This window comes from Anopheles aquasalis, chromosome 2 (genome assembly GCF_943734665.1).
Source record: "Anopheles aquasalis chromosome 2, idAnoAquaMG_Q_19, whole genome shotgun sequence".
Classification (NCBI taxonomy): domain Eukaryota; kingdom Metazoa; phylum Arthropoda; class Insecta; order Diptera; family Culicidae; genus Anopheles; species Anopheles aquasalis.
Window position 1 is genome coordinate 44,257,501 of NC_064877.1, and position 10,000 is coordinate 44,267,500.

Genomic DNA, 10,000 nt, shown 5'->3' on the forward strand with positions numbered 1-10,000 from the left:
ACAAATAAGCATAAAAAAGCGCCCAACCTGAATGGCCTAATGGTGGATTTATGGGATTTTTTTTTTATTAAAGAGATGCTGTGCCCCGAATGGCCCTGATGTAACGTCTTGCGTTCCGTCTGCCAACGGCCACGCAACCATTAGGCCACGACAACATAATCATAAAGCAATTGACTTTCTTCTTAAGGCCATGGGGTTGTGGTTCCCTCGTTTCGTTCAGTTCGTTTTTTTTATGATTTTCCGGGTAGTTTTTCTCCGATATTTTTTTTTCATCCTGTCTTCAATTTTTGGGCAGGAAGAAGGAATCTGGAAAATGTTTTTTTTTTTGCGGGGAAAAGCGCAATGGATCTTTCACTCATGACGATGCCGATGATCATCGTTTGAGCCCCTTTTCTGTGTAAGGATATCTTCCTTCACGACCTTTCTGTGCAGTGAACGAGCGAGCGTGATCTTGAAGACACAACGAGCAGTGCCGGCCGGACGTCTTTATTTATGGAGAACCATTTCTCTTCCAGCAAACGGGGTCGCAACACCGAGAGGGGGAGTGTAATGCACGATGTTTTTGGGATTCGAGTTGGGTGGCGGTGAAATATGGATATGCAAATCGAGCCGAGCTTCGACCGGATTACCGTTTCCGGAAGGATAATTTTCCGCCTCAGTTGATTGATATCCGTGCATTTAATCAAACACAGACACACGTACACGTACGCTCACATGGGCGCGCATCCTGGCGAGCGTTTGGTGGCGATACCGAGTCCTCTTCCGGTCGTAATGAGATTGGTTTAGATGGTGGAACCGTTGGAGTGGCCATTGTTTGCATTCCGAGAACTCTCCTCGATGGTCTCTCCTCGATTGTTTGTCGTTTGTTTGGCTAACATTTGAACAACAGGGTCAAAAGGTGAGAAGTCGCCTAGGAAACGCCTAGCGAAGAAGGTCCTCCGTGAGATCACCAAACATTTTCATGCTTCCGACCTCAAGGTTTGATGTCAAACAGCTCGCAGTAGCTGCTTGCGTTGTAGTTAGTAACTAGTTCGACTCCAATCTTTCAATTAACTGATAGTAGAGAACGATGAAGTAAGTGTATCGATGGAGGTCACGCATTATAGTGAGACTGATAGGAAGTTATTGCCGCGCCCGTATTTCGTGACATTTAGCCTTCGATTGCTGGACTTCTCCAATGTCTAAATCGGACTCTATTTAATGCTGCTTTATTTGGAACTGGAATGGCGCCGATTCGGTCGCGCGACAGAACGACAAAAACAGCGAGCAGCATTCCAAAGGCCCCGCGGCGTCTTGCGCTGATAGCGTGAAGTGCGTAGAAGCTCTCAACGACACGGAATGAGCTGTAAATGGCCTATAACATCATCAGCTGATAGGAATAATGATACAGATCATGATGATGAACATTAGCCGTCGGGATATGTGATGGAAACGAGAATATTTACACCTCACGAGTGCTGGCAACGAGATGTAATGCAAGGTTCGCGGCGGAAGTGAACCGGTCCTTGATTTGTGCCCTCTCCGCTTCCCTTTTTTCCCCCTTTTTTTCACTTCGCTAATACTGTCTCCATCCTCCGCCAGAATGGTGTTGCTGCATCTCATAATCGCAAACCAGTCCCGTGATCATCCGCATTTAGCTGGTAGCGGCGCCTGGAGTGCATCGTGGCCCGAAAAAACAAGGGGAAACAGATGAGAAGAAGGTTAACGGTGTGGCGTCCAGCACAAAAACCAGTAGCGCCGCATCACCACGATTGATGATGCCAATCTGCCGTAACGCTCCTTCGCATAATTCGTCCTTAACTCCGGGGGTGAGAGCGGTTTGCGGTGGACACGCCATAAAGCTGGTCAAATGTCAAGCTGCAACGGGTCAATTAATCCTTGCTGGATGAAGTCACGGAACGGCATGCCGTAAAGCGCGGATTCCACATCAGTGGCGCCGGAACTTGTTCCAAAAACGAGCCTCTTTAGGGGTGGTGGCGAACCGGAACTGGCAGCTTCCCCGGCTCGAAAACGCGCTCGATCGGCAAAACGATTACATCAGACCCCGTGGCAGGTGCTGGTTGAGTGGCCCCCTTTTTTTGGGAACATTGGAGTGTAGCTAATCAATCCGCATGGACAGCAGCAGGTGATCGATCGTTTGCAGTGATCGACGGCCATGGATGGATCACAATGTAGCACGCGTGCGCTCGCGCGAGAAAGAGAAGGGCCAAAGGGGTCATCCTTATGTCAATGTGTCTGTGTCTGAGTTCGAGTGGACCACGTGGCCACTCCAAGGGGTCGCCACTCGAGCACACGAGGCGAGATGGCCTTTCAAGCTCATGTCCGAGTGAAGGAGGTCAGCACCAGGAGACGCGACGCTTACTGCGCCCTCTGGTGTCAGCAGGTCAATTGCGTATTTGTGTGGCAGTTCTTCTTCTTCTTCTTCTTACTCTACCTCTTGATGATCACAGAAGGCAGTGGACAGAAAGGGGTTCACAACGACGACGACGACGACGACGGCGAGAGGGTCACAGAAGGTCGCTCGAGAATCGTTGGTTGCCTGGTTGAGAGTACGGCACAGTAGGCCAGGTATAACGTCACACCACGTTTGACACTTCTCGGTGATGCTGGCAGTGAATGTTTTGAAGAAGACTTTACCTTTTTGCTCGCTCGAACGTTCGATCGCCTTGAAGCAAGTGTCCTTGTGTGTCTCGAAGCGCCGCTCGAGCGCACGAGAGGATTACGTCATCATCGACCACCATCCATCATCATCCGGCAGTACCGGGCGACGTGACTGGGTTCGCTCGAATCCTTTTTCCTCGAGTCCGATCACCATGCTGTGTGCCGCTATCGCTACTACCAGATGATAACAGTGTGTTGGCCGCGTGTGTGCCTGCGTATCAAACGACAAGTGTACTACCCCAAGTGTGTGCGTGCTTTTTATTATGTTTCTCTCCCGCTCCCTCGCTCTCCCACCTCCCTTCCGCCGGTAGTGCTTATCAACATGGCGTCAAATGGTGCAAGACGATGTTCGGATGCGATGCGGTGTGGTGCGGGATCAGTGTGTTTTTGTTTTTCGATTCCCTTCCGCACGACCCCCTCTGGTATGTCCGTGCCATCCGTATCATTCTCCCCCTCCACGGAGGCCGGAGAGGCCGAAAGGGAAAACCGTGGTCGCGATAAGAACCGCGTTGATGGCTCGGCACTCCACCATCAACATTACGGCCGAAAATTCCGAAGCCAATCGCTGGTTAGTACGGTGTGTTACTAGGCGACGGTCGAGTGCTGAGAGCAGAAGCACCGACGGCTACCAGGTTGCTTCGATTTCACCGACTGCCGGTCTCCAATCTTATGCGGAGTGCAGCACTCCGCTGTTGTCGTCTATCCGGACCGGCGAGTTAACCGCCGAACCGGCCCACTTTCACTGTCCGTTAGACCACACGCGTTCGTCGTTTTTTGTTTTGTTTATTTTGTGCACCGCGCTCGTGTGTGTCTTGGTCATAATTGCACCGAGATCGATGTGCAGCAGCTGCAACGGAGGCATCACCACACGTGCCGTGAGTTGGCGCTGCCGCTCGCGATGGTTATGTTGCTGGCATCGGATGCATTCTTGAGCAAAACCTTCCCCCCAACCCCCAGAGAGCAAGGTAGCGGAACGCGCTACCGAACTTCAAGTTCAAGAGTAGAGAACGGATGACGCAACCGAGCGCACACTCTGGAGGGACAAATGTATGCCAAACATGCGACCACCACCACCACCAGTTGGCAAATCGCAATGCCGGTGCTGCTGCTAATACCTTGTCTTATCTCATCGCGGCGTGGCGCAGCGTTATCCGGGTTTAACGGTGCATCGTCGATGGGAGTGCATTGGCCTTCTCTTCCATCCCTTTTTCTTCCTCATTTCTTGGACCAGAAATTAATTGTAATTAAGCCATTTTGCCATCATCTTCGCCACAACAATCACAATCCTCTCCGTTCCTTTGGTTTGGCTCATCATCATCATCATCATCATCGGGGTGGCATCATTATCCAGCCCACCATAAAGCACGGCCCCTCAAGCGCAGCTCGGTGCAACGTGGTGTGGCCAATTATGAGTGTGCTTCACACCACGGAAGCAGTCGAGCAGGTCGATTCCTTCCAGGTGCTTCTTATCGGGATCGTCTTCGTCACCTTGGCAGCCAACTAATTCGTCTAATTAGCCGTGGCCATGGTCGGCCCGTCAAATCCGGTGGACCACTTCGGCGGAACTTAGTCAACCGTTTGCCGCTACAGGGCCAGGGGCTACTGATCTGGTTTTCCCGTGAATTTTCCCCTGGTTCCCTGTGGCGGTGTGCGTGGGGCGCCAGGAGGATCGAATTCGGTGTGTCGCCAGTGCCCGGAGCCCTGTGGCCAATTAACCGTGTCCCTCGGTCTCTGTCTGTCGGTCTGGGCGGCACAATTCGTCACGATATCACGCGTCGCCTCCCTTTTTCGGGGGTTTTGTTGTTTCTCGTGCAGTCGGCGAATGTGGCCAATGTTCTGGTTTGGTTCGTGTCGGCGCGGCCAGGCCCTTCGGTTGGCGCGTATCCTTTTACGGCCAGTAAGTGGCCAGAGTACCTTTTTGGACCCGGGGGGGAAGAATGATTGCTTTGTGGGGGGAGAAGGAGATTTTATTAACTATTAACCTCAATTCAAACGAGAGTTCGAGACACATGAAGGAAGGAGCCAAAACGGGGAAGGGGGACGAGGGTGAGAGGCTCGTGATGGGGGGGAGGGGGGGGGGGGTGGGTGGCTCACGACCTGCGCGATCCTCACGCGATTCGATCGAATTCGATTTTAATCCAGCCAGATTAAGCTGTGGGATCCTTCTCTTCCTCTCCGTCTCTCTCTCTTTCTCTCTCTCTCTCTCGCTCTTTCGCATCATTCTGGCCGGGCAATCGATCTTGGCGCGCGCGCGATCGCTGAAGTGAGCAAAAATCGTGACCTACTCGTGCCCGCGATCAACTAACCTCGCGACCCCTTTGCCACCCTTCTTACCGATCACCGTGGTCCCCTATTCCCCCCCCCCACCCCTCCCCTTCGAGGAAGATGACCCGTAACGGGTTGAGGTTAGGTGGGCCAAGGGGGAGAAGAGATCTTCTCTTCCTCGTCTGCGTCGTCGTTGTCGGTTCCATTGTTCGCTTCGGTTCGCGGATCGCTATCGTACGTTGCGTGTTATCGGTGCTCTGTGTGTATGTGTGCGTCACACACATACACAAGCACACGTGGGGAGAATGTTGAGAGAAAAGGCGGAAAACCGTACCGTACACCCCCCCGTTGGACTTGGACTTGATCGAACGATCGCGGTCGCGGATGATTTCGTTCCGAGCCACCCACTCACCATGGGCGCGTCATCGTCCTTTCGTCGCTTATTAATAATAATCCGTCCCTCCCCATTCCTGGTCCCCGTTGCTCGAAAAAGGGGGGGGGGGGGGGGATTGTTAACCGCCAATCACCGCGGGAACCTCGGCGATCGATCGATCGATTATTGTTGCTCTCTGCCCATCATGATGATCGTGATGATGATGATGATGATGCTGCCAGTTGTTGTTGTTGTTGATGATGATGAAAACGATCGAATCGTAATCGTTTACCATTGCGGCCGATCATCATTATCATTGTCATCACCACCACCACCACCCACAAAAGAGGTGGACGTTCGACGCCAGTAATTATGGTGATCACTCCAACGACGATGACGGTGATGATGGTGGCCCCCTGTGCCTCCCACTTTTCAAATCATTTCTGTCACCCAGACACACTGGCCATGTGGCCACCGGAGGGAAGGGGAAGCAAAACATTCGTCAAGATGGAATGCCTTCAAGAGGAACTCCCCTTTTCCTCCCTTTCCGCGAATTGAAGGACAATTGGCGGACTTTAAATTGATTTTAATTAACTCCCAACGCAGCCGTGCTGAGAATGGGATGCCAGCCGCGGCCAGACCCAGCCAGCCATTTGCATGTCACGCGCTGTGATCGGTTATCGGTTTGAAGATTGAATCCCCCCCCCCCCCCAAACGAGAAGACTGTTCCAAGAATGACTCCTCTTCAGCCTAGACCACTAGGAGTCCTCTCGGAGGTGCTTCAACCGATAATGACATCGCCTCGGCCCGCGGAATGTTTGTATAATTTGGGGATAATGTCCGATCCGTAAACCGAACGACGTCGCGACCACGTGCATACGTGGGTTAACCTTTTGACTTCCACTGTCGTTCCGCGCTGACCACAGGAGGTAAATAGAGTTATTCAATGTCGCAGCACAACACACAGTGCGCGGCCTGCGGTGGTCGGTCACCGTTTGTGCCACACTTGAGGGGAATTGATTTACGTGGAACTTCGAGCCGGCCGGCAGCAGCTAATGTTTGCGGTAAAAATTAATGAAAAAACTCACCCAGAGAGAGGGTAAGAGAGAGCGAGACTCATTATCGGGGCTTCAGGCGAGCCCGTCTCCTTGTTTTTCCTTCTGAAGTCCTTCGGCATCGGATCAATAAAGTCCGGAGGTCCGCAAAAACCGCGTGTTCGACTCGGCCAGCACGGCCCACAAGAGCGGCAGGTGATTCTGAGAAGAGCAAATGTTTACTTTTTAATATGGCCCCCCGGGGCGGGGCGGGATAAGCTGGAGGTCCGGTCCGATGGTAACTCCCTCGCAAAAACATGGCCTGGATGTGATTTATGAACAATGAGCCAGCGAGCGACCACCAAGCGACGGATTCATGTGTGCGCTCGCACACAAGGCCATCGTACGGTGGTCCATTGGGTCCATTGGGAGGAAAATGAAGGGAAAAAAAGCTCGACTCTGTGGACCTTAGACCGGACTGGAGACGGTTCGCAGCAGCCCTTTCGATTGGAACCCCCGTTTTTGGTCAACGAAGAACTGGCTCCTAAATTGCCAACATCCGACACTATCCGTCAAGCAGACGGTAACGAAAGGGACGTACCAGGCAGTATTGGAGTCTCCTATTCGTCGAGACGTCCCGAGTACGACGTAGTTGTTTCGATAATTATCGCTAGGATTTGTGTGCGCGAGCGATCTGCTGTTGCTGCTGCTCCTGCTGCACGAACTGCTGCCGCTCCTTGGCTACAAAAAGTACAAGACACCGGGCCTGGCTTGGCCTGGCCTGGGAAACTGCGCTCCCATCCGAGAGTTCCCTTAGTTTGCTGTTGGCTCGCTTGCGCTTTTAATTCTCTTCGCGCGCGCTCGTCGACAATCGATTTTAATTCAATATTGCTCCAAGAGAGTGAAGGGGTCCAGAGAACGTTGGATGGGGCGCCCAAAGGCGAAACTGCGGCATCCGGGCGCAGATAATGGTCCAGTAAGTCACCGCCACAGGCCACAGACTGGAGCTGGAGCTTGGGGGCCCGAATGCTGGCGATCCGCAACGCGCAGATGACCACCGCAGCAGCAGCAGCAGCAGCAGCAGCAGCAGAGAGAGAGAGAGAGAGAGAGGACTGGCGCGCTGTGTTCTGGAAATAAACTCATAAGTACCCGAGCAGAGTCGTGATCTTATTCTTTATGCGCCATCAGCGCAACATGGGAAAGGAGGATTGCGTTGCTCACGTCTCGAATGCTATCTCAGGGACAGCAAACGACCGTACGGACGGTCGGTCACACGGCGTCTAGTGTCACACGGTCACCGTCGGTCGCAGCGAACTCGCATCGAACTTGCAAATGCCGGAATGCTAACGGTTTAATTATGTTTTCAAAAATGCGCCGCATGAGTGCCGCATAGGTTTTTAATGAAATGATCGAGCGATGATCGCTCGCTGATTGTTATCATGCAGCTCATAGGGCACAGCAGCAGCACTGTGTTCCGGTTCAAAGTTGCGGTTGCTTTTCTTTCACAACAAAACCACCACCATTATCGCGTTGCATCGATCAGCATCGATCGATCGGATGGAAAAAATAATTTATTATTTCATATTCTGACCAACTGGCCTGGGAGGATCTGGGAGGGAACTGCAGCACGATCATCGCGATCCTCAGAGCGGCCCTTCTTTCGAATCGATTTCCCTGTTTGCTTTACCAGAGAATGGCGGCTCGTTGATCGATTGAACGCCGCTCGCATGCGTACACGAGACGATGACGAGCTGAGAGGAAAATTATAAGATTGGAAAATGGATTTTCCACTTTACGCTCGCCGATAACAGATGATCCGGACGGACCGGTTGCCAGCGATCACCGTGAGTGATCAAACGCTTCGAGAGAGGTAGAAAGAAAGAGGAAGAATGATTAAATGAAGCATTTATCGGCGCACCTTTAACCTCTCTGGTTGGACAAAGTGCATTCCAGGGCAAAAAATGGGGGCTGTTGAGAGGGAATGTCCGTCGCTCGCTTGCTGATTACACGACGGACAACACCTTACATGCCCACGGATGACATTCGGTGGCCATGGCGTTTGGCTTGAACTCGTTTTTTGGGGATCTGGCTGATTTTTAATCAAATGCAATTCAATTAAATTCAATTCGGCCGGTCGGCACCAAAAGTCAGACAGGAGGCGTCAATCAGGGACCGAAATCTGAGCCGAGCCACCAACAATTGCGTCCCTCTAGGAATGTAAATTTATGCAGAATTAGCTGCTGCTGCTGCTGCTGGTTAAACATGCAACCCAAAATGGGAGTGACCGCGCCCACTCTACATGGGATATCGATATCGGTTGGCATGCGGTGGGAATGTAAAAAAAAAAATATGGTCCTCTATCCAGCCCATCTCCACCCCCCGAGGACAACCCCGAAAATTGGCCTCAAATTTTCAAACTCGACAACTCATTCAACTTCGAGCTCGCTCATCGAGAATCCTTTGAATCTGGTGTGCCGCTTCATGTGTGCGCCCATGACCGTGGCCAGTATTGTGGGGGTTAGGTTTATGAATAATGTATTCATACATCATACATCGCCCAAGGGGAGGGGCCGCACACCACCACCATCACCACCACCACCACCACCAACTACATGACACCTTCGAGCTCGATCCATTTGCATTTGGTCAACCACGGCGCTCAGGTCCAGCGAGCGCGGCGACACTGACCGAATGGTCCCCTAAGGGAGCATCCCCCCCCCCCCCCCCCCCCCCCCTTACACCTCCTCTCGCTCTGAGGAAACTTTAAAAACCGGGAAATGGCCATCATTCCTCCCTCACCACCGCCACCAGTGGTGTATGTTTTCCGAGAACCAAAAGCAGGGAATCAGTTTTCCACCGAAAACCGCGTCCCGTTGTGTGCCCCCGCGCTGGTAGAAACTGTCACGATTTCCACCCACGAAACCGGCCCAGATGTGGCCCCCTTGTGGGAGCGAAGGGAAGGGGCGTTCATAATCAATTATCCGGCAACGAACCACAAAATTATCTCGTTATGCTCACGCTGCCAATCCGTGCCGCTCCGGACACACAATACGGACAATGTTGCGGTGTCTGGCTGGTGCCGGTTTCATCGCCTAAGGACATCACCAGTGCCGGGGCCGTGACGTACGGGAACGGGAACGGGAACGCCGGACGGACTGCCTGCTTCTGTCTCTACCGCGCGCACATCTCATCTTCCATCTTGTGCTGGAGGGAAAATTGAGGTTAAAGGAATGAAGGAAGAGGAGGAGGAGGAGGAGGCGGTGGAGCAAAGGATTCACTTACCGGATCTAGATAAATAGGTGTATCATCGGGATTTTTTAATTTAATTATCCGATCGAGCTCGAGGCTCTGGTTTGGTCTGGCTTCGTTCATTCGTTCGCTTGCTCCCGGGGGCGACATGATGGATGTGGAACCATTGGTGGTGCCTTTGCATATATGCGTCCACTGCGTCCCTTTTTCGTGGTCTTAATCCCGGTCCAGGATGGGCGAGAGAGAGAGAGAGAGAGAGAGATAAAGCGTCGGTCGCTCTGTGGTGCTGTGCTTTAAGGTCGCGTCGCAGTGCTTCAGGGCTTGCTGAGCTTTAAAGAGCGATTCACGCCTCTGATTGTGTTATCGGTTATTACCGATTTTCTCGGCGGGCCGGCTCGTTGCGCAGGAATGACAAATA

At 52.5% G+C, this 10,000-nt stretch overlaps 1 protein-coding gene across 1 annotated transcript in view; it reads left to right on the top strand.

Annotated features, from left to right (window-relative positions):
• The window catches only part of LOC126573496 (nuclear receptor subfamily 2 group F member 1-B), a 68,337-nt gene that overhangs the window by 1,880 nt on the left and 56,457 nt on the right, over window positions 1-10,000 (top strand). The window lies entirely within an intron of this gene.